Source organism: Miniopterus natalensis, chromosome 1 (genome assembly GCF_054644295.1).
Source record: "Miniopterus natalensis isolate mMinNat1 chromosome 1, mMinNat1.hap1, whole genome shotgun sequence".
Taxonomy (NCBI): Eukaryota; Metazoa; Chordata; class Mammalia; order Chiroptera; family Miniopteridae; genus Miniopterus; species Miniopterus natalensis.
Genome location: NC_142081.1, coordinates 151,872,515 through 151,896,044, shown reverse-complemented (window position 1 = coordinate 151,896,044; position 23,530 = coordinate 151,872,515). Strand labels below are relative to the sequence as shown.

The 23,530-nt window shown below is 38.9% G+C and overlaps 1 protein-coding gene across 3 annotated transcripts in view; it reads right to left on the bottom strand.

Moving 5' to 3' along the window:
- The window catches only part of GPRIN3 (GPRIN family member 3), a 62,966-nt gene that overhangs the window by 29,447 nt on the left and 9,989 nt on the right, over positions 1 to 23,530 (bottom strand). The window contains exon 1 of one of the 3 annotated variants that reach the window (XM_087826578.1): positions 18,129 to 18,225. The exons of the other annotated variants lie outside the window; for them this stretch is intronic. The gene's annotated coding sequence lies outside the window, so the exon portion shown is untranslated. Of the gene's footprint in view, positions 1 to 18,128; positions 18,226 to 23,530 lie in introns of those variants that run through there. 3 annotated transcript variants of the gene reach the window in all.

Genomic DNA, 23,530 nt, shown 5'->3' with positions numbered 1-23,530 from the left:
GACAGTGTCATTTGCAGAGCAGTTTTTAATTTTAATGAAGTTGAGCTTATCGACTCTTTCTTTGATGGATTATGCCTTTGGTGTTGTATCTAAAAGGTCCTTGTCATACTGAAGGTCATCTAGGTTTTCTTCTATCTTCTGGGAGTTTTATAGTTTTGCATTTTACATTTAGTTATATGATGCATTTTGAATTAATTTTTATGAAGGGTATAAGGCCAGTTTCTAGATTCTTTTTTTTTTTTTTTGGCATGTGGATGTCCAGTTCTTCCAGCACCATTTGTTGAAAAGATTATCTTTGCTCCATTGTATTGCCTTTCCTTTTTTGTCAAAGATCAATTGACTATACTTATGTGGGCCTGATGGATATTTCCAGACTCTGAGGACATATAAATTTTCCATTGATCTATTTGTCTATTCTTTCACCAATAGCAGATTGTCTGGAGTATTGTAGCTTTATAATAAATCTTGAACTCTTGAACTTGCGTAGCATCAGTCCTCTAACTTGTTCTCCTTCAGTATTGTGTTGGCTGTTCAAGGTCTTTTGCTTCTCTGTATAAGGTTTAGAATCTGTTTGTTGATTCCAAAAAATAACTTGCTAGAATTTTGATTGAATTGCATTGAATCTATAGATAAAATTGGGATGAACTGGCATCTTGACAATATTGAGTATTCTTATCCATGAATATGGAATATCTCTCCATTTATTTAGTTTTTTGATGTGGTCATAGACCAAAATGTTGTCATGTGACATATGACCGTATGTTGGCACTGTTACATGACCCACTTTATAAATATGGAAACCAAGGAACGCAGACGTTAAGTAACTTGCTCCAGATCACAGTTAGGATGTGCCCAAACCTGAATTTGAACCCAAGCTTTATGGTTCCAGAGTCTTAGACACTACAGCCTAACCAAGGGTATGGGTTGCCATAGAATTGAGGGGTAGGCTACAGAAGCAGGGCATAGAAGAGAACTGACACTGGGATAAATTAACTCTAGTCACCCCACCCCACTCCACCCTGAAACCCCAGTATCAGTTAAAGTCTCCAGATTCAAAATCTTGGGAAAGAGGCTCAGTTTGGACCTTGCCTAGGTGAAGGCAGGACACCTTGCCTGAGAGTTCTACTAAGGCTGCACACAGAAGATAAGAATCAGTTTTCCAAGAGGAAATAAAAGTGCTATTGTAAAAGGAAGGAGAATGAAAATGGGAAGGGTGGGGAAAAAAAATGCCTATTACAAAAAGCCTGAAAAAAATATTTTTGTTCATATTAACAAAAAGTTCACAGTGGCAACTGTGTGAGAAATCCCTCAACTGTCTTAAGACTATGTCCTTTATTTGGAAGAAATGTCCTTACTCCTTTCCCCCCTCCTACTCTCTACCCCAAGGCCACTTTGGAGCGCCCATGTTTTCCACTTGAGTTGGATCACAGCACGCTCAAACCTCTATCATCAGAGAAAAACTCTTCCTTAACCACATGTAGCTATTGATTTCCACATAGCTCAGATTTCCCTCACAATCCAACTTCTTAGAAAGACAGTCTACAATCCCTACACCCCTCCATTCCTGCACAGTCACTCTCAAACCTATAATCATCTTGTTTCTTTCTCTGTCCTTCCTGCCATTCCACTAAAAATGCCCTTGCTAAAGTCACCAATGACTGGATTTTGCCAAAACAAATAAAGTCATGCACTGCCTAATGACATTTCAGTCAACAATGAACTGCATATATGACAGTAGTCCCTTAAGATGATAATGGAGCTGAAAAGTTCTTACCGCCTAGCTGTAGCCATCAAAATATCATAGCACAACGCATTACTCAGGTGTTTGTGGTGACGATGTAAACAAAGCTATTGTGCTGCCAGTTGTATAAAAGGGTAGAACATTGATTCTGCACAGTACATATAATGATAATAAATGACTATGTTGATGTTTTATGTATTTACTATACTATACTTTTAATAGTTACTTTAGAGCATATTCCTTCTAATTATAAAAAAAGGTTTGCTGTAAAACAGTATGCCATATTGTGCTGGCAGGAGCCTCATACATTTCATGTTTATTGCATCTCTTGATAGCATCATTTTCTCTTGTGCTTGATTTAAACTCATATTATTTTGTTCATCATGGCCCCTAAGTGTACAAAATCCACTGTTAATGTTGCCAGTAAGAGGCCACATTGAGTATTTAACCTGGAAATGTAATTAACAGTGATTAGGACTATGAAGGTGGAAAATCAGTGATGGTTATTGCTTGCCTATCAGGCATGCCCCATTTCACTTTTGCTATGATCTTGTAGAACGAGAACACAGTGATAGGAGCTGTTAAAGGATCTTCATTGAATAACAAAAATTTGAAAAGGGCCTATATGAGATGTAGAGAAACTTCTAGTGGCCTGGATTGAAAACCAGACAAGAAATGTATCTCTTTTAGCACTATAATGATCACAGCCAAAGCAAAAATTTGTTTGCAATATTAAAAGGCTGTATTTGAGTATGATACTGGATTTTCTGCTAGTTCTGGGTGGTTTAAATGATTCAAGAATTGTTATGCATTGCATAAAGTGAATGTGAGTGGTGAGTTGTGAGTGCTGATTAATTTTTGGAAACTCTAGATAAGCTAATTGTGGAGAAATTACTTGCCATAGCAAATATGAAACCTTCCTATTCTGGAAATGGATGCCTGAAAGGACTTTTGTCCATGAGGAGGCCAGGTCAATGTTAGGTATCAAGGCTTTTAAGAACAGGGTAACAGTCTTGCTTAGGGGCAATGTTGCAGGCTATAAACTGTAAACCTTGTGATCTGGCACAGTGAGAACCCCAGGGTCTTCAAGCATTTCACTAAGCACACACTGCCAGTGTACTACAGGAGCAATAAGAAGTCATGGATGACTCAGCTCCTCTTCCAAGATGCCCTCCTGAATTGCTATGCCAGTGAAATGGAGAATAGCATAGCTTTCAAGATTTTGCTTATTATTGGTAATACTCCAAGACATATTCCTTTTATTGGTGGTCTTCATCCCAATATCAAAGTGGTTTTTCTCCTTCCAAATACTACCTATTTGAACTAATGGGTCAAGAAGCTATATCAGCTTTTAAGGCCTCCTACCTGAGAAGGACCTTTGCCAAGGCTATTGCTGCAACTGAGTAGGGCAGTGAGAAGACACTGATGGAATTCTGGAAGGATTAAAACATCTACGACTGCATCAAGAACCTTGCTTGGGCTTGGGGTGATACCACCAAGGAGTGCAGAAATGGCATCTGGAAGAAAAGTCTCACTAGGTTTGTCCATAACTTCAAAGGATTTACCAAGAATGCGGGAGTTGCAAAAACAACAAATCTGTGTTTAAGATGGCAAACAGCTTTAACCTGGGGGTGGGTGAGGAAGGTGGTGAGCCCCCAGAGTGGTTCCCGAGGAACTGACTAATGAGGAGTTGGAACTGGAATAAGAATGCATAACCGAAGAGGGGAGAAGGGGAAACTGCAGGAGAAGCTAAAGAAGAGCCCCCCACCCCCAAGAGTTCACAGGGAAGGGGTTAGCAGAAGCTTTTGCAGACCTCAACAAGCTCCTTCAAAGGCTGAAAACATAAACTCCAACACTGAAAATTTTTCATAGTTTATTATCTGCTTATAAACAAATCTATAATGAAAAAAGAAACAAACAAGCAAGTCACCATGGACATATTTCTGAAGAGTGATGGCTCCTCGAGAAGAGCCTGGGGCGGGTTCTATGGGAGGTATTTCAGAAGCCACTGATATTGTAGGAGAGAGCTCCGCCTACGTTACTGCCCCTGACGACCTTCCAGCGGGACAAGGTTTGGAGGCGGGAGACACTGGTATTGGTCATTCTGACGCTGTGTAGGCCTAAGCTAATGTGTGTCTGTGTCTTAGTTTTTAACAAAAATGTTTAAAAAGTAAAAAAATATATATTATGTAGAAGAAAGGTTACAGAATAAGGCTACAAAGGAGAAAATATTTTTGTGCAGCTGTAAAATGTGTTTGTGTTTTAACCTAAGTGTTATTATAAGAGTTAAAAAAGTTTAAAAACTTACAGTTCATAAAATAAAAAGTTACAGTAAGCTGTTTAAATTATTATTAAAGAAAGAAAACTAGTTTTTATCAGTTTAGTGTAGCCTAAGTGCACAGTGCGCATAACGTCTACAGGAGGGCGCAGGAACGTCCTTGGCCTTCACGCCCACTCGCCGCTCACTCACTGACTCACCCAGAGCCACTTCCAGCCCGCAGGCTCCGCGCACAGCCAGTGCCTTATCTTTTATACGGCACTGTTACTGTGCCTTTTCTATGTTTAGCTATGCGTAGGTAAACAAATACCAGTGTGTTACAATTACCTACAGCATTCAGTACAGTAGCATGCTATAGCATTTTGTAGCCTAGGTGTGTGCTGGGCCATCCCAGAGGTCTGTCCAAGTGCTCGCTCTGGAATGTTCATAGAGCAATGAAATCACCTTCAGATGCACACCTCAGACCATATCCCCATCCTTAAGCGATGCTTCACTGTAAACACTTTCCTCTTCTCATATTTGTTGACTTTTCTCTAGCACTTGACATTCTAAGCACTCTGTGCCCGTGGAAGTCCTTTAACCTCTGATACTTGATTTTCCTCTTTTCTCAACAGATGTTTCCTCCTTAATGCCAGGTTTTGGTTCTTTTTCCTTAGTTCATTTCCTAAATGTTGGAATTTCCCAGACCTTCTGTTCTTCTCACTTTATACACTCAACCTCGGAACACAATTACTTATATGTCATGAATTTCAAATCCATCTCCAGCCAGAACTGTCTATCAATCTCCAAAATAGCAGCTCTCTAGTTACCAGTGCTAGTTATAATATCTCCCCAAACTCATCCACTCTACCTCTAAACATGTCCTGCCTTAGTTATCTCAGCACGTCACCTCCATATCCTCACGTAAGCCAGAAACATCAAAGCCACTCTTCCCTCTCTCTTCTAATTCCTAATATCTAACTAACCACCATGTCTTATAGATCTTTCCTTTTTAATACCTCCTCTGTCTACCACTTCCTCTCTAGTCTTCCTATTGCTGATGTAACATGGGCACTTATCATTTCTTGCCAGAATTATTTCAAGAACTTCCTATATAATCTCTCTGCCTCCAATCTGTACCTTCTTCAGTTCTCCACACTGCTGCTGGAGAGTTTTCTAAAATGCAAATATGATCATGTAACTCCCAGAATCAAATCCTTCAGTAACACCCACAGATTTCCCGAGGAAGCTCAAATTCCTGAGCTTGGCACGCAGGCCCTTTGTGATGAGGTTCCTGTCACCTTTTTTTTTTTTTAAATATGTCTTTATTGATTTCAGAGAGAGGAAGGGAAAGGGAGAGAGGGAGAGAGAGATAGAAACATCAATGATGAGAGTCATTGATCGGCTGCCTCCTGCATGCCCCCCACTGGGGATTGAACCTGTAACCCGGGCATGTGCCCTGACTGGGAATCGAACTGAGATCTCCTGGATTATAGGTCAATGCTCAATCACTGAGCCATGCCGGCCAGGATCCTGTTACTGCTTAAGCTTCCTAACTTGTTTGGATCCCCAGAGCCTTTCAATCCAACCACTGAGAAGGATCTATGGCTGATCAAACGTAGATCCTTCACCTTCATCCATGATGCTTCCCATTTCTTGAATGTCCTCTGTGCTGGCTTATATATTGTTCCCTAAAATCCAGGCTCACCCAGAACCTGTGAATGTGTGACCTTAACTGAAAATAGGGCCTTTGTAGAAAAAATCAAGTGAAGACGAGGTCATACTGGGTTAGGCTGGGCCCTAAATTCAGTAGGATGGGTGTCATAAGAAGAGAAAAATTTGGATCTAGACACAGACATAGGGAAAAAGGTCCTGTGAAGACAGAAGCAGAGACTGCAGTGATGCACCTACAAACCAAACAACACCAAGGGTTGTGGGCAACCACTCAAAGCTGGGGGAAGAACATGGACCAGGTTCTCCCTCAGAGCCACTGGAAGGAACCAACCCCGCCAACACCTGGATCTTAAGCTTCCAGCCCACAGAACAATGAGGAAAATAAAGTACTGCTGTGTTAAGCCACCAGTTTGTGGTATTTTGTTATGGCAGATCTAGGAAACTAATACACCCTTCCTCTCTTTATTCCCTTGCTAACCTCAATTCAGCTCAGCATCTCCTCCTCTGGGAAACCTTCCTGGTGCTTTCCCACCCCACACCTTCCCTGACCCGATTCAGATGCCTCTTCCACTGCATTATGCACACCGCTATTATAATGCACGGCTGTGCTGTCATCACTGGTTTTTATTTTCTTTTTAGGCAGTAATCTCCCTACCTGTCAGCCCCAGTATCCTGCACAAAAATGGCAAGGAAAAAAACGGTGTGCAGTTATCATTTGGTGAATGTTAACATGCCTCAAAAGAAGTGTGATTTTTATTTCCCTCAAATGGAGCATTGCAAATCATCAAGTAGAGTGGATGTAAGTCAATGGGAAAAATAAGATCTCACATTAGACCAATAATGTGCAAGGCATTGCCAACAAAGTTATTTTAACATAAAAGAAGAGCTGTTTCTATTACCGGAGTTCATTTTATTCACTAGCAATGAAGAGAACTGTGTTCATGTTATTTCAAATCATGAATTGTTTGCTTTGCATTTTTGACTGCTTTGACTGCTTTTACAGTTTATAACAAGAATAAATATTATATGAATCTCTGAGTAATAAAATATACTTCATAAGCAATAAAATAAGTGGAAGTCAGAAAAGTTTACATCATGTCTTGTTAGCCTGACCATTGAGCAGCTGTGATTTCTCACTTTATTTAGTGGTCCGAATCCTTTATTGGGATACACCCACCAGTTAATAAGAGCTCATTAAAGAAGGATCAATCCTAAGTGTGTAGAATGTTAGCCTGAGAAGTCACTTGTCAGAAGTATCAGCACTTTACTCACTAAAAATGATCTCCTTGTGGCCTGAAGTGGCTTAGTGGGCTATTCCCGCGCTGTTATCATGGGAATTATGAATCAGTCTCAGAGCTTACGTTTAAGAACTCACAAACCTTTGGAAATTCACCCAATAAAGATGTAACACGCTGGGCTTGTTTACTTTTAAGAATTCATCAATCTGATTATTTATCACACGTGCAATTATATTACCCTCAGATGGCAAATTTGGGGGATATTTTTTCTAATAGTGCTAAGAACATCATCCACATAGGTACAGGCTTAAGAAGACCACCTGTTATTAAATTAGCAAAGCTAGCCAAGGGCTTTAGTGTTTTGCTTATAAAACCTCCTGCTTAAATGAAGGCTATGAGATGAGATTAAAGCAGGGCCTTCACAGTAATCATTTTTCTTATTCACTCAACTCTTATGCAGCTAAACAAAGGACCTAAAGTACTAAATATGCAACATATTACTTTTTTTGGCTCTCCCAGGTTGTTAAACATATACTAGTGCCTGGTCTATGGCAGTTTCTAGACAGCCAGAAAGATGAGCATGACTCAGTCCTTGCCTTCAGCAACTGGCATTTTTTTGGGGAGAGCCAACTTCAGTGCTAGAGATTTCAACAGTAACACAGGAGAATGACTCATTCCAACTTGTGCAACCTGGGAAGCCTTCCTGGGAACCGGTAGAGATCTGGTGTAATATTGGGAAGGAAAAAGCATCAGAAACAAAGTGTAAGTAATCACACAGGTCCTGGTACGTGCAAGGTAGGCTTTGGCAACAGCTCCAAGTTTAATGAGGAATGAGGGGGGAGGAGAGATAGTAAAGCATCAGGCCTGAAAGGTGGAAATAATGTTATTTATATGCATTTATATATGTGACATTTTAACATGTGTATTAACTCATTCATTCATCAAACATTTATTGAGTTGTTGCTATGTCTGAGACACTGAGAGTATCATGGTGAATATACTAGTCCTCACTTTCAGGAAGTTTCTTTCTAGGGGATGAGGCAGAGTAGAAGACAAGGCAGTGAGCCCCCTGAGAGAGGGGGTGCAGGGCGTATGTGATACACTATTGATGCATCCAAGAGGGGGGCCACCCAGGGCCTCGGAGTGGAAGTGACAGCAGAGCTGCCCTTAATGGATGCATTCATAGGATACCACATAAGTCTGAGGTAAGGGACCCCGGCTCTTGAGGAGGGTTCTGGAAAGCTTTGCAGAGCAGGATGACCCCTGAGCTGAGACCTGAAGGATGAAGGGTTAGCCATGTGGAATGAGACTATTTCCAACAAGGGAAACAGAACCAGCAGAGGGAGGAGACTAGACACAGCACATTATATAGGACTAGCCATTCAGGGCGACCACGTCCCTTACCTTCGGAAAACGCTTCTTTGTGTGAAAGGCTGTATTAGCCTGGTGGTGTGTGCTTCTGGGATCAGATTTGGACTCAAGCCCAGCTTGTCACTTAGAGCTGTGTGGCCTCGGGTAACTTACTTAATTCCTCAATGCCTGAGGCTTATAACACTTGTAACACAGGGATGAACATAGCGTCTATCTCCTATGGTTGTGGTGAGCTCTTGGAAGATGGTTTGGCACACAGAGTTAGCAACAGCAGCACTATTAGGGACAGTGGTAGTGGAATTACTTGGGCTTTTTTACTAATATAAACTCACCACTAGGTGTATCTTCTACTCAAGTACACTGTCCCTTCCCTAACTCCTTCTCGCCGTCCACTCCATAATCACAGGATAAGCAGAGGATCCTAGTGCATAACTTGACATTTTAATTCTGAAAATGTGTTGGAAATCTCAGGCTGCAATTGCAAAAAATCTCAATTCTCTACTGTCATCCATCACTTCTTTTTAGTTTTCAAAATGTCCTTATTTATGTTTCTTACTATGTCCTTTATAATTATCTCCAAGAGAAATTACTAAAGATTCACCTGTATGTAATCTGAAATTGACACTGATGGAGCAAATGCATATAAAGTGAATCAGTGTAATTGTGCTAAGTGAAACGCTAAGTAAAATAAGTAAGACAGAAAAAGACAAATGTCAGCCCAGCTGGAGTGGCTCAGCGGTTGAGCATTGATCCAGGAGATTGAGGTTCGATTCCGATCAGGGCACTTGGCCGGGTTGCAGGCTCGATCCCCAGTAGGAGGCGTGCAGGAGGCAGCCAGTCAATGACTCTGTCATCACTGATGTTTCTCCCTCTCTCTCTCCCTCCCTTCCTCTCTCTGAAATCAATAAAGGTATATTTAAAACAATAAAAAAGACAAATACCATATGATTTCACTTATATGTGGAATCTAAAACACAAAATAAACAGAACAGAAACAAACTCATAGATATAGAGAACTAAGTGATAGTTGCTAGGGGGGAGGGAGGTGGAGAGATTGGGTGGAAAAGATGAAGGGATTAAGTACAAGTTGTCAGCTACAGAATAATCAGGAGATGTAAAGTACAGCACAGGGAACACAGTCAATAACATTGTAATAACTGTGTATGGTGTCAGGTGGGTACTAGACTTACAGCTTTGTAAGTTATATCAATGTCAAAGCACTATGCTGTATACCCGAAATGAATACAATACTGAATGTCAACTGTAATTGAAAAAAAAAGAAAAAAAGTAAGCCAGTGTATCCAAGAAGAAAAGTGGACGAACTGGTGTTTGGGAGAGACTCGCCATGGACAAGTAGCTTGTTAGAATGTCCAGTGTTTGCCTAAATCTATAATCTGCTGCTCCACCTGCTTAATTTATCCTCAGTAGAAAAAGAAGTAATACACTATGGCACTTCCCTCTGTCTGGGGCTTGCATTAGAACAGCTTTGATATTTCCCTTTTGGCCAAATTCACCTTTTATGGCACTTTCCTATATTCTGTCATTATCACATCAGATATACTTTCTTTTTATCAGAAGTAATACACTAGTTTTTCACTTAATTACTTTCTAGCTTGACTTCATCAGTTGCTTCTATATTCTCAGTTCTCTCCTTTTTTCTTCTGCAGAACACATCTTTTCCCTCAACTTTCTAACATTTTCTTTTCTGTAGAGGTTGCTCAATCACACTATTATTTTGAATAGAAGGAATATATTTTCCTCATGTGTATGTGTAAGTAAAGATTAAGAGGACACAATCCTTGAGTAGTTATGTTCTCTCAATGTTTTAACATGAGCGGTGAAAAGAAGTAGAAGTCAGAATGAGCACTAATTTACAAAATAGGAAAATGTTCATTTCAAAAGCCTAACTTGCTTCAACAAAACTATGCTTTTTGCTGACCTTGTTAGAGTTGTACAGATGAGAGTATCAGACGGGGATGCTCATTATAGCCACCGTACAAAGATGATCTCCAGAATCTGTACTCAACTTTTTGATGTTCTTACCCTCTGTCTGGGGCTTGCATTAGAACAGCTTTGATATTTCCCTTTCGGCCAAATTCACCTTTTATGGCACTTTCCTATATTCTGTCATTATCACATCAGATATACTTTCTTCTTATCAGAAGACCCACCTTATATTCAAAAAGTTTACTAAAAAAATACCATAGTTCTTTTGCCTTTTTTTCTTCATGTTTTAAAAACAAGATTCCATTTTCAACGTATTTCCATTTCCTATGTACATCTCCTTTTAAACATTGCTTTCCTATTTTTATTTTATTCCTTGTCTTTGTTTCCAGGAACTTCCTCAACTTTTGGAATGATTAGGAAACAAAAACCTCAAAGAAGAAAAACCACCAAGTACTGAGAGGAAACATGGGTGCTTACTCTCAAGTTAAAAACAATAAATACCTTAGATACAATACAGACACAGACACACACACACAAACCCAATTGTTAATCTCACAAAGATTTGGAAGGTAAGACCACAAAATTAATTACAGAGCAAATTTAAAAAAATTTTCTTCTCTACTCTCAATTTCTTAAAGAACTCAATAACTGAACTCAATGGAAAATTGAACTGAATGAAATAAACATTTATTAAGGAGTCCTATGTATTGGGCATTGTGTTAAGTTTTGTGGGGGCTATACAATATAAAGATAAATAAAAGCTGGTTGGGGCACTCCAAAATTGAACATTTTAGGGAACATACACTCCTTAAAACAACTCTTGTACTAGACACGTAGTGGAAAGTGCTCTGGGAGTATCAGAGGGCAAATATGCAATGAACACTACGGTGACCTTAAATGGCTTTTTAGGGGTTCTGGTAAAGGTTTTTAAAAATACATACATATAATTTTATTTCTTTAAGCCATTAAAATTTTGAGGTTATAGGTTATTAAAGGTTAGTCTAGTGTGGTTAATACATCTAAAGTGACCAAATTAGGCTGTGTGCCATTTCCTAGCGCAGGGTAAAGATCTGAATTGGGTTTTAAAAGCTGAGCCTTTGGGGCAGAGGGGAAAGTCCAACCAAAGATTAAAAGACAGGAAATTATTTAAAGGAAGAGAGCTGGGAGTAGGGTGAGAACGGGGAATGGGTTGGGATATTCATTGGGAAACATAGTTCTAGTCCCAAGACTATTATGAAAAAACTTCATTGCCAGGTTGAGAAAGTGGATTTTATTGCAGAAATTATTTCAAAGTTCTATACCTTGAAATGAGTGACAAATGTATGTTTAGAAATGTTTTTGAATAATAAAAAATTATAATAAATTCTAAACCTAAGAAAGATTATTAGGCCTATTCCATGGTAATTTTGATTTTCACTGATTACTACAAATAGAGAAGAAAATTTTCTCTGGTTTCAGTGTTGAGTCAGCAAACATATCAAATGATGAGAAACAAGTTTTATCAATTTCTTTGGAAGTTTCCACAAGTTTCAATTAATCATCTAAACATATGGAATACTGTGTCATCAAATTTCAGAGCCACAAGATCACGAATCCTGCTCCTGGCTTTGGATAGTTTCCCCCAGAGTAACTGCAGACACCCCTGAGCCGTTTCTGCTTTCCCACTGTTACCTTAATTGCAAACATTTTCAAGGTGGCCAATTAAAGATAAAACACAAGATCTGATCTTGGAAGGGAGGTTTTTCTTTTTCTTTTCTTCTCTGAAAAGCAAACTGGCTGTTACATGAATCAAAGCAGAGATGCACAGCCTCTCAGATAAAAATTTTAAAAATAATGAACATGACACAAGCAGATGTGATGACTGTTCTACACTGTCTCGATCACTTAGTCACACGATAACGAAAAGGTGTGCATACGGTCCCATATTCTTTTAATTTTTTCCCCCCTTAACTAATGATTTTCTGGGTCCACTAAGCATTCATTGCCACCTTCAGGACTGAAATTTAGCATTAATTCCATGTAAACGATACATCCCATATTAGAGCAGAGGGAAGCAGATGAGCAAGTTCTTACTCTCTGTACCTTGCTATGATCCAACTCTGGCCTAGATGGGAAAAATTTGTTTTTCCACACAGGGAACCCTCTTGAGAGTTACCAAAAAATAATAAGTTCTTGTCAGAACAGTATGGAGATCTTCTAAAACTGGGGTGGAAATACATTTTACCCTTTAAAGGTCAGGAGATGTTATTATGCAGCAAATTTAGTCCATGATTTATCCTTTTAAAAGGCAACAGCACATGCATACAAAACTTACAAGGTCTGGGTTACAATTTAAAATGAGAATTAACTTCTAACAGCAATATTAATAACAGGTCGTTTTTAACCTGCTATGTATAAAATATTGCACTAAGTGCTATCTCTTATTTACGCTCCACAACAAGCCAGCAAGGATGAATACTGTAATTATTTCAATTTTAAAACGAGGAAATGGAATTTTATCCCTTATCCACCTTGAATGCCAACATCATTTTTACCTCTGATCTCCTCTCCTGTTGATTTTTCTTTCTGTTTTTGGATGGTCCCTTTGTAGCCTTCGATGAAACTTACTTCTTTTCTGACCCCTACATATGGGTTTTACTCTTGGGTCCTCTCTTTTCCTGGCCTTGGTGGTCTCTTTCACACTTTGTCCAATGGCTGTAATTCTAGGTGTCACCTCCCCCGTTCCCGTCTTCCTCTGTGTTGTAACTGCAGATCCGATATCTGACCTGGATATCGTGCCAGTATCCCAAACTCAGTATCCAACCCAGGATTCGACATCATCTGGCCAAAATAAGCTTTCCCTCCTGACATTCCATTTCTGTTCATGCCACCAACGCTCTGCCAGTCAGGTCTGACTTAAAATCCTAGAGTCATTTTGACATCTTGGCTCCCTTGCCCCTATAACCCTGCAGTCACCAATTCCCGTCACACCTCTGCCAGAAACATTTGCACCAATAACTGGGACTCAAATGACAACACCTCTTAGGTTTATATAGCTCTTTAAAACATAAAAAGCTCCTGCAAATGTTATTTCTTATAATTTCCACAATTAACCTCATAGAGACAAAGATTGGGGTTTCAGAAACTTAGGTGATTTGTCCCTAAAAGCAGAATTAGGACTTGATCCCAGGGTGTCTGACTTCGGTTTTTCAGGTACAATATTCCAACAACTGCCTTCTCCAAGGCGTGCCTGAGCTGGCACAGTGCTTCAGGTATGGTTTGTCTACCTTGCTCCAATACTGCTTATAAAATCATTGACAGTCACTGTCCCATAATCACTATCAAATTGACATTGTTTTCAAACACAGATCTGATCATATCACTGTCAGCTCAAAATCTTTCAGTGGCTTCCTTCCTATAATGAAAATGTTCAAATTACTGAACCTTGCCCTGAAGACCTTTTACAGTTTGACTTCAACAATTCTGGAACATTGCTTCTCACACCTCAAAACTCCAGCCAAAGTGCACTATCCGCAGTTGTTTCTCAAACATATGCTTGCATTCCTCTACTCAGCCATGGCTCCTGGCTGTGGCCTTTGCCTTTGAAAATGCCATCTGTGTTTTCTTTCTTTCATCAATTAATTCCAGAACATTAATGTATCAATAGCGTGCCAGGAACTGGGCCAGATCTGGGGAAAACTAGTGAACAGGACAGAAAAGATCCATCTTCCAAAGAGCTTAGGATCTACTGGAATCTTAAAGTTCAGGGGGGAAAAATGCCACACTCTGCAAAATAAGCCTTTCCTGATACTCCCCGTAGAAAGTCATGACTTTTCTCTCAACAGCTACAGTACAGTGAGAAAACCTCTCTGGTAGGTTTCATCATAACATGACTGAACTACAGTTATTGCATCACATGGCTTATCTCTCACCCTAGGCTGTAAGCTCCATTTTTGATAGACACGCTCAGTCTCTCAATATTTAGCCCTCACAGTACATACAACTGTACCTCTCATATAATAAGACCTCAATAAATAATACTGAAATTAAATAATTTATCCCCGAGTCTGTGAGTGTGAGGCTGGGACGAAACAGCAGCATGCCCTGTCCACAGAGGACAAAGAGAGCACACAGCACTCTCACCCACACACCAGATGGTTAACATAACATTATTTTAGGCAACAGAACTCTCCGCTGATATCCAGGGTCCCCTGACACTTGCCTCCATCCATTTAAAGAGAGTTTCAAGATCAAAACTAACCCAAGATCTCTGGACATGAGAGTACAAATCTGTTCAGTCTGCACATTTTTCTGCATGAACAAACAGGGAATAGAATTAGCATCTTCTCCAGATGGCCTGCTTCTCTGACCCCAGAACCAGGAGGATGCTACACTCCGGACCATGAAGCTAGGCTGGATTGAATTTTATTTGTAAAGAATTAAGAAAATTTATGTACAGTTATATTTGTTCTTTTTGGTATACAGTTGTATGAGTTTTGCAACTATACAAATGCATAGTTGTATAACCATAATCAAGATACAAAACAGTCCCATCACCCCCCAAAGAAATTCCCTTCCACTACTCTTTTGCACTCATATTCTCCCCTACTCTTAACCAGTCATCTGTTTTCCACCTCTAGTTTTGCTTTTTCCAGAATGTCCTATAAATATAAAAGCGCACAGCTGTTTCAGTCTGGCTTCTTTATTTGGTGTAATGTATGTGAGATTCATCTGTGTTGCATGTGCCAATAGTTTACTCCTTTTTCTTGCTGGGTAATATTCCACGCACAAATGTGCCATTGCTTACTCACTGCCTAACTGAGGAACATCTGGAGTATTTCCTGTTTTTGGCGATTACGAAGAAAGCCATTATACATAGGTTTTTGTGTTACCATGGGTTTCTATTTCATTCAGGCACATAGAAGTGAAATTGTCAGGACACATGGTAAGTGAATTTTTAACTTTATAAGAAACTAGCAAAATATTTTATATAATGGCTGCCCCATTTTGTAGCCCCATGAATAACTTATGAGAGCCCCAGTTGCTTGACATCCCTGCCAACACTTGGTATTGTCAGGTGGTTGTTTTTTTAAATTATTTTTTGTCTTTGATATTCTAGATGTGCAGTGTGGGGTAAAGTTTTGAAACTTTCTTTTTAGAACCATAATATTTCCATTTCTATATTAAGCCCACACTCGACACTTCCTCCTCCTGCTTTTTCACTTGGATCTTTGTATTATCTTTCTCGCTAGATTAGAGTCATTCCTGGGTAAGGAAAAAAAATCTTAGCCATCTTTGTATGTATGATGCATTGCCATCCCACCCCAAGTACAGAAATTTGCAACAACAGCCAAATAATACAAGCTACTTAAATAAATCCTTCTGCATGATCAGATCAACACACAATGGCACAAATGCACCCAAAATGTAATATAGTATTACCTAATTTTATCAATTGTTGCATGCCAAAAGAATTTTAATAAAACTATGTACTTTCCTCCTTTTCAGGGATATTTCCATTTTCATTTGCTTTTGTGGCTATTCAACTAAATTGCAGATTGTGGTATTCTTGTTTTACCAAGCAGTAAATTATAAAACAGGGTTTGGATGGTGAAATATTTGAGTAACAGATTTCTTGTACTTATATGAAAAATAGGATTTTTCTTATTAGTACTTAAGTAAGAGATTATAACTTATTTATTTTACAAATTAGATTACTATTTTTTTTATTGAGCTATAATTGACATACAAAATTATATTAGTTTCAGGTGTAAAACACAATGATTTGATAGTTATAATATATTTCAAAATGATCATAGCAATAAGTCCAGTTAACATCTGTCACCACACATAGTTATAATTTTTTTGTGTGTGATGAGAAATTTTAAGATCTACTTTCTTAGCAACTTTCAAATATTCAATAGAGTATTATTAACTATAGTCACCATGCTGTACATTACTTTTTCAGGGCTTATATATTTTATATCTGGAAGCTTATGCCTTTAAATCCATTTGCACCCCCACCCCTCTGGTAATCACCAATCTGGTTCTCTACATCTATGAGCTCTCTCTTCCTCTCTCTCGCTCTCTCTGTCTCTCTCAATTCTACACATAAGTGAGATCATGCAGTATTTGTCTTTATCTGACTTACTTCACTTAGCATAATGCCCTCAAGGTCAATCCCTGTTGTTACAAATGTCAAGACTTTTTTTGTGGCTGAATAATATTCCATTATACATCACGTTTTCTTTATTCATTCATACATCGATGAACACTTAGGATGCTTCTATGTCTTGGCTATTGTAAATAATATTGAACTTGGGAATGCAGGTATCTCTTTTAGTTAGTATTTTTGTCTCCTTCAGATTAATGTCCAGAAGTAGAAATGCTGAATCATAGACTAGTTCTACTTAAAAAATTTTGAGGAACCTCCATACTGTTTCCGTAGTAGATGCACAAATTTATATTTCCACCAACAGTGCACCAGGGTACCCTTTTCTTCACATCCTGCCAACACTTGTTAGCTCTCATTTTTTTATAAGAGTCATTCTAACAGGTGTGAAGTTATATCTCATTGAGGTTTTGATTTGCATTTTCTTTAACTAAAAAATATCTATTCAGTTCTTCTGATCATTTTTAAAATTGAATTTTTTGTTGTTGCCACTTACTTGTATTTCAATGTGTTTTTTAGGTGAGAGAGAAAAAGTTGGAATTACAGAAGGGACCTTCCTGTAAACATCATTTATCAAGTGAGCTGGGACAAAAAAAGAGGTTGAAAATCACTGATAAGGACTCATTTATATCTGGAATGTAATAAACAAAATAAACTGATGAACAAAATGGATCCAAGACATTGAAACATGGAACAGATTGAGGGATCTCAGAGGGAAGGTGGGGATGCGGGAGTGGGCAGGGAGAGGTTAACCAAAGAACTTACACGTTTATAACCATAACCCGTGGACACAGACATTGGTCTTGGGAAGGCCTGGGGGTGCGGTGGATGTGGGGTGGAGGGGATCAATGAGGGTAAAAAGGGGACATCTGTAATATTTTCAACAATAAAGATAAACTTAAAAAAAGAGACTCAAAGAATCTTGAAAATGGAGCTCTGTGGGCCAACCTCCAAGTCATCGCAGGACTTCTGGTTACAACAGCTGGTTCAGTGCTTCCACCACTGGAAGCTCACCAATCCATACAGCACCACTACAAGCATCCTTATATGCAAGTCTCAAAACAAAACAAATGAATAAATAAAAGAAATGCTGGGAACACAGCTTCTTTCTAACTGAGCTCTTGCTTTTCTCTAACATTATATAGCACCCTCTGTAGCACCTACGGAAATCTAAAAATGGAGTTTGGAATCTATTGTGGCAGAAAACATGTTCAACGTCACATTACCCAGCCATGTGCCGTTAATCTCATTAATTTTTACAGTGCAAGATGATATATATTTTGAAGAGATGAGCTCAGTGTCTTAAATGACATGAATCTTGGAACCTTTTAAAATAAATGTTCTTTCTGAAATTTTAGTTTTTGAATGGAAATGAACTGACAACTTAAAGTTGTATACAGGAGATAATTTGCATAAATCTATAGAAGAAAACGTCTTAAACATAACCAATAGTCAGACTAGATTCTGAGTCCTGCCGCAGAAAGGAATCTTGCAGAATTCTGAAACAAGGGACTTTCTGACCGTAGACATTTCTCTTTCTATTGGCTAGTTTCTGCGGTGATTTTGTACAGGGTGTCAATTTAGCTCAGGTGCAAATCCATTTCCAGAATTCCCTTCCCTAGGCGGGTCTTCATGACAGTCGGCTAAAGGGAAATTTATGAGGCGTGGAAGGCAGAGGAGCAGCAGTGTCGCCAGGCTCCGAGGGGCAGTGTGGGTGCACCAGTGCCGTGTGCTCGCCTCCCAGCTCACCTTGGTGACGTCAGATGGCAGTCAGGCTATGGGCCTTCGCCTCCCCCCAGCTCCCCATCTCCAGCTTCCCGGCCGGTGCATGAACCGCTTTCCAGGGGACAGTGCCAGCTCCTTCTATGGTTCTCCCAGGTCACCGGGGTTGGAGGAGGCAGGAGTCCGACGCAGGTTCCGGTCAGTCTTGCAGATCCGGTCTGTCCCTGCTCAGCTCCACTTCACACCCAGCTTTTCTTCTCAGTTGCCAGCTCTGCTAACCTACGATGATTTCAGGCCCAACATCAGATACAGAAGCAACAGCTTTCCATAGACTTCTTTATAAGCTCCCACAATTGTGTGAGATTTAAAATTTATAATGAATCACCATAGTGGTTCTGCCTTCCGAACTGATGTGGCTTACATTAAATCTTTTGTATTCAGAATATATACTTGGTTATAAATATTCTTTTTGTGCCTGGCTTCCTCTTAAAAACAATTTATGATAGTATCAAATGCTACAGTACTAATTTATTAAGTATGTCACTTTATTTTACCCTGTTTTTGAGAAAGGGATTTGGAATATGCTCTTTTGTCCAATTCTCCTCCAAATAGTGGGCTGGGGGACTGGGAGTTTGGTCTATATTCAGAGAACAGAGAAAAACTAACAAATTAATTTAAATTTTGGTGCAATTACTAGAGTTATAAACCACCCTAAGCTAACTTGCTGTTTCTTCAAAATATGTTTTAACGTGACACTTAGAAAATTGTATCTACTCACGGAAAAACATTAAAAATTTGAAAACAACTTCAGTTAATCAGTTTTTATCTTAATGTATATGCACTGAAAGTAGATAAATACTGCCACGAGTTCTTAAACCTCTGATGTTTCTTAATATAAAGATTATGGTCTTTATATGGTCTTTAAAGCCAAGGATATGTCTCTTCATCTTCCCACCCTCCCACAGTGGTGCACAGATAAGTTCTTATTAAACATCAATTGAACTAAGTAAAGAAGAAATTTCAGCTTCCTGTTTTTTACAAAAAAGAAAAGAGCAGCAGCGAATGAGCAAACAACCACAACCAACTGCATTCTCTGATGTTTTTCTCACTATTGTATGGAAACTCCAGCAGGAAACCACAGCTATATCCTCTTAACCGGTATAGAAAAATCTTATGAATCGCTGGCAAGCACAAAACAGCTCTATTAACATTACGTAGATGTTTGTGACAATTTGTACTCACTGTACTCAGTCACTTTACAAAATTTTAGCAATGTTTCTAAAGGACAAATCCCCAAGAAAAAAATAGTCATAATACTAGTTATATCTTAACCACTTGTTGGCGGTAAATTTTATGGAAAGACGATAAATGCCACTGAAATTTAATTTCTGCCTCAATGTAATTGATTTTTAAAAACCTGATAAGTGTTAAACTTCCCCATTTGACTCAAGTCTTGTTACAACTTCTAATTGACCACAGATGCATTACCCTCTACTTAAAAATAACGATAGTGCTATTTCCCCCCCACTTTGTATTCAAAATGACCCAAGAATTAGGCCTTTCTAGCTATGAAACATAGAAACCCTTTTGTCCATTCTCATGTATAATCCCATTCAGGATTTGCAGGACACATGTTTTAAATTTGTAATATGAGCCTTGAATGTGTTTTTATCAATGAAGGGACTTTCCATTGGAGATTTCTTAGTCATTCAGAAAGTACAAAGAAAAGATTATGGCAGAAGTCCAGGGCTTTCAAGGGCTTTAACTTCAATGGGAATCACAGACATGTATACTCACAGAAGTCAGAGGTACGAACACTGTGATCTTCCCTGCATGCCCATCTGACCTAGTATACAAGTTCAACATAGAATGTTCGTTTCATGAGTACACACATGAATGAATGAATGCATAAATGCTTGGCAGTGATGAAGAGGGGGAGAGAAGCAGGGTATCTCTTAAGTTCTAGAAAAGGCTGAAGAGACCTAAATTCAGAAAACAGGCCTAAGATGGAAGGAAAAAATGCAGAACTGTTAAAAAAAAAAAAAATTGAGCATTAGAGCTAGAATTGATCTCAGGGATTTTTGGACTAACCCTCTCATTTCTAGAGAACTCGAGGTGCCTGGGGCAATGACATAATTTCCTGTGCCACTTTCACTGTGACATCTGTGTACCTCTTTCATGACTTTTGTCTTATGTGCTAAATTATTTTTTACTTAATATTTTTCATTCAGTTGACTGTAGCTGGTGTACTAGTTGAAAACGTTAGCCTAGTCTTAAGAAATGTTATATGTAAAATCAGGTTTGATGTGCCAGTAATATCTTTTTCATAAAGAATATTTTAAAATATACTTTTAAATTTATTCTTAATATGTTCTATTAAAATAAAGTCATAGCTATTAAAATAAAAAGTAAATCTATATACTAAGATCATCTCACAGACCACTGATGAGGATCTCCCATACTTTTGAAAAGCAGTGCATTCTAACTGTGTCACCCCCCTGGAACAAAGAGTTCACAATTTAAAATAAGATAAGGAGGTAAAGACATTTCGGATTGATTACAAGAGTCCAGTAATAAGACTAATGCCTGTTTCGCCCATTGCTTTCACTAGAATAAAATCTATTGCTTATTAAGGGCTAAAAAAAAAAAAAAAATCAAGGCAGAAGTTATGGCTTTAAAAACAATTAGTGCCCGGCTGAGCGGGGCTCAGCGGTTGAACATCGACCTAGGATCCAGGCGATCGGGGTTCGATTCCCGGTCAGGGCACATGCCCGGGTTGCGGGCTAAGCAGCAGATCAATGACTCTCTCATCATTGATGTTTCTATCTCTCTCTCCTTCTCCTTTCCTCTCTCTGAAATCAATAAAGATATATTTAAAAATAAAAAAAAATAAATAAAAACAATTAGTGAATTTTCATTTTCAAAATGGACAGAGCTGTGCATATTCAGCTCCTGTTAAGCACCATTAGTTTATTAGAAATATAGTTTTAAGAAGGAACGTGAATCAAATGGGCCTCCTGTACATAGATTCCCTTTTATTTGGCCTTCAATTTGTAACCAGGACACTTACCTACAAGCTATAAGAAGGAATTGCTCAACTTTCGTAAGTAAACAAAAGTCTATGATTAAAACACCAATCTGGAAACACTAGTTCTATAAATAGTTTCTAAGTCCAAAGTCCACAGGTAGGGCTAAACACAGACACATGCCTGGTTTTTCTTGTTATATGTGTGTATGTGCATGTGTATGTGCACGTGACTCTGTGATATGTATTTAGTGTTTCTTTTGAGAAAGAAATATTTTTTTCTGGGACATATGTGTCATCTGGATATTTTGATAAAAAGTTTTGTTTTCTGATTGCATTGCCTGGACAATGATTTATAAAGATTTAACCTAAATTGCCCTTAAACTCACCCTGTTTGTTTAAAAAATGATTTATTACTGAATTAGAAGCTTTCACATTTGGTTTTTAAGCAACACAATATGAAATCCAAGATAGGAGAAACTAGTCTATAAAGTCGTGCTTATTCCTCATATTTTGACCCAGTGTTCACAGTATTCATTTTTTGAAACCCCCACCTGAGGATATTTTTTCCATTGCTTTTCATAGAAAGTAGAAGCGGGTGTGGGAGGGGGGAGAAATATTGATGTGAGAGAGACACATTGATTGGTTGCCTCCAGCACTCACCCTGACTGGGGCCAAAGATCGAATTTGCAACCGAGGTACATGCCCTTGGCTGGAATCAAACCTGGGACCCTTCAGTCCAAGGACCGACGCTCTAACCACTGAGCAAACCAGCTAGGGCCAGAGTATTAATTTAAAAATTTTTATTTATTGACTGATTTTGAGAGAGAGAGAGAGAGAAAGAGAAACATCAATTTATTGTCCCACTTATTGATGCATTCATTGGTTGATTCTTGTCTGTGCCCTGACTAGGGATAGAACCAGTAACGTTGGTGTATAGAGTTGATGCTCTAACCAACTGAGCCACTAGGCCAGGGCTTCATCGTATTAATTTTACCAATATTGTAGTATAGCACAATGGTGAAGCATGTGGCCTTTGAAGTTGGCTGACTCTGAATTTACACAGCTCAGGCAATTACTATCTTTGGGACACTGGCCAAGTTATTTAATATGTTTCCTGCTCTCTAATATGGGGAAAATAATAGCACAAACTGCATAGATTTGTTAACAGGGGACATGGTTTGTTTTAGTAGAATGCCATGGGCAGAGAAATCTAAAGAATGAAGTTTTGAAAGAGGAGCTCATCCACTCTACAGATCTACAGTCTCTGCACTGTCCATTTCCTTACAGTGGAGAGGAGATGGAGAAAGAGAAGTGTATTTGGGCTCTTTCATGCCCTAGAACCAAGATGGCAAAGTGCCCCGAACGGCTCCTTTAGTCTCTGGCTCCCCCTTTACCCTGCTTTCCTTCGTCTTCCCCCTGTGTTTGCTCGGTCATTTGTCTCTGCTTGTCATCATTAGTTCTGTAATCTAGGTACCCTCGTCTTCTCTTACCTCCCGTGTCACTGCCTTCTAGGCAGCAAGGCAAGGCAGTTCACCTCTAAGTTGGAATAAATACACGGAGATGCAATCATTCACCAGGCATTCCAGAGACATGAGTTACCACTTGAACTTCCAGGGTCCTAACCCTGGAGAGGAAGAACAGGAAAGAGTGAGAACCACCTTAGAAAAGAGCAGGAGTGCCTGGGCCATTTCACCGAGCAGCAGTGAAAACAGCTGCGTAGTTTCAGTACTTTGAAATGGGTACCTTACTCAATAATGATCTGATTCCAGATTACCTCTCAAGGGTGGAGGTGATCCCTGAGAATCTAAGCAATAATTTAAAAGTAGCCTTTAAACCATCTTCAAATACACTAGTGTGTCACAAAACATTTATGAGCAATGATAAAGTACAATGACAAGTGATTTATTAAAGGAATAATTTAGAGCAGTCTTCTCTGTCGGTTATGTTAATCTTGATAATAAAGTAATTTTTATAATAATGTGACCCTCATTCATCTCACTTGCATTTGTAGATGTTTTCTTGAGTAAAAAAAGGAGGGGAGATGAAGTTACACCGAGGTTCTGGTATATGCCTGGGGAAGAAGTTTCCTATAGTATATGGATTAGCCATTAGCAGAAATTTAGAAGATTTCTTAATCTTAAATCTGCCCCATCTTGGTTACTGTTGCTACTTAGTTGTTTTTAGTAGAATAAAGTAAAAAATACATGTGTCCATGTTTTTATTTTCAATGACATTAAGGAAGTGTAATGTGGGAAAAACTCTTGTTTTCAAGTTGGCCTGGCTGAGAAGAAAGGAACCCAGGGGTGGAGGGCAGATGGCAAAGCTGCGAAGAGAAACGGAAAGTCAGCTGAACTGCTAGAGCTCACAGGAAGGAAGACAGGGCTCACAGGGCTGCCTGGCT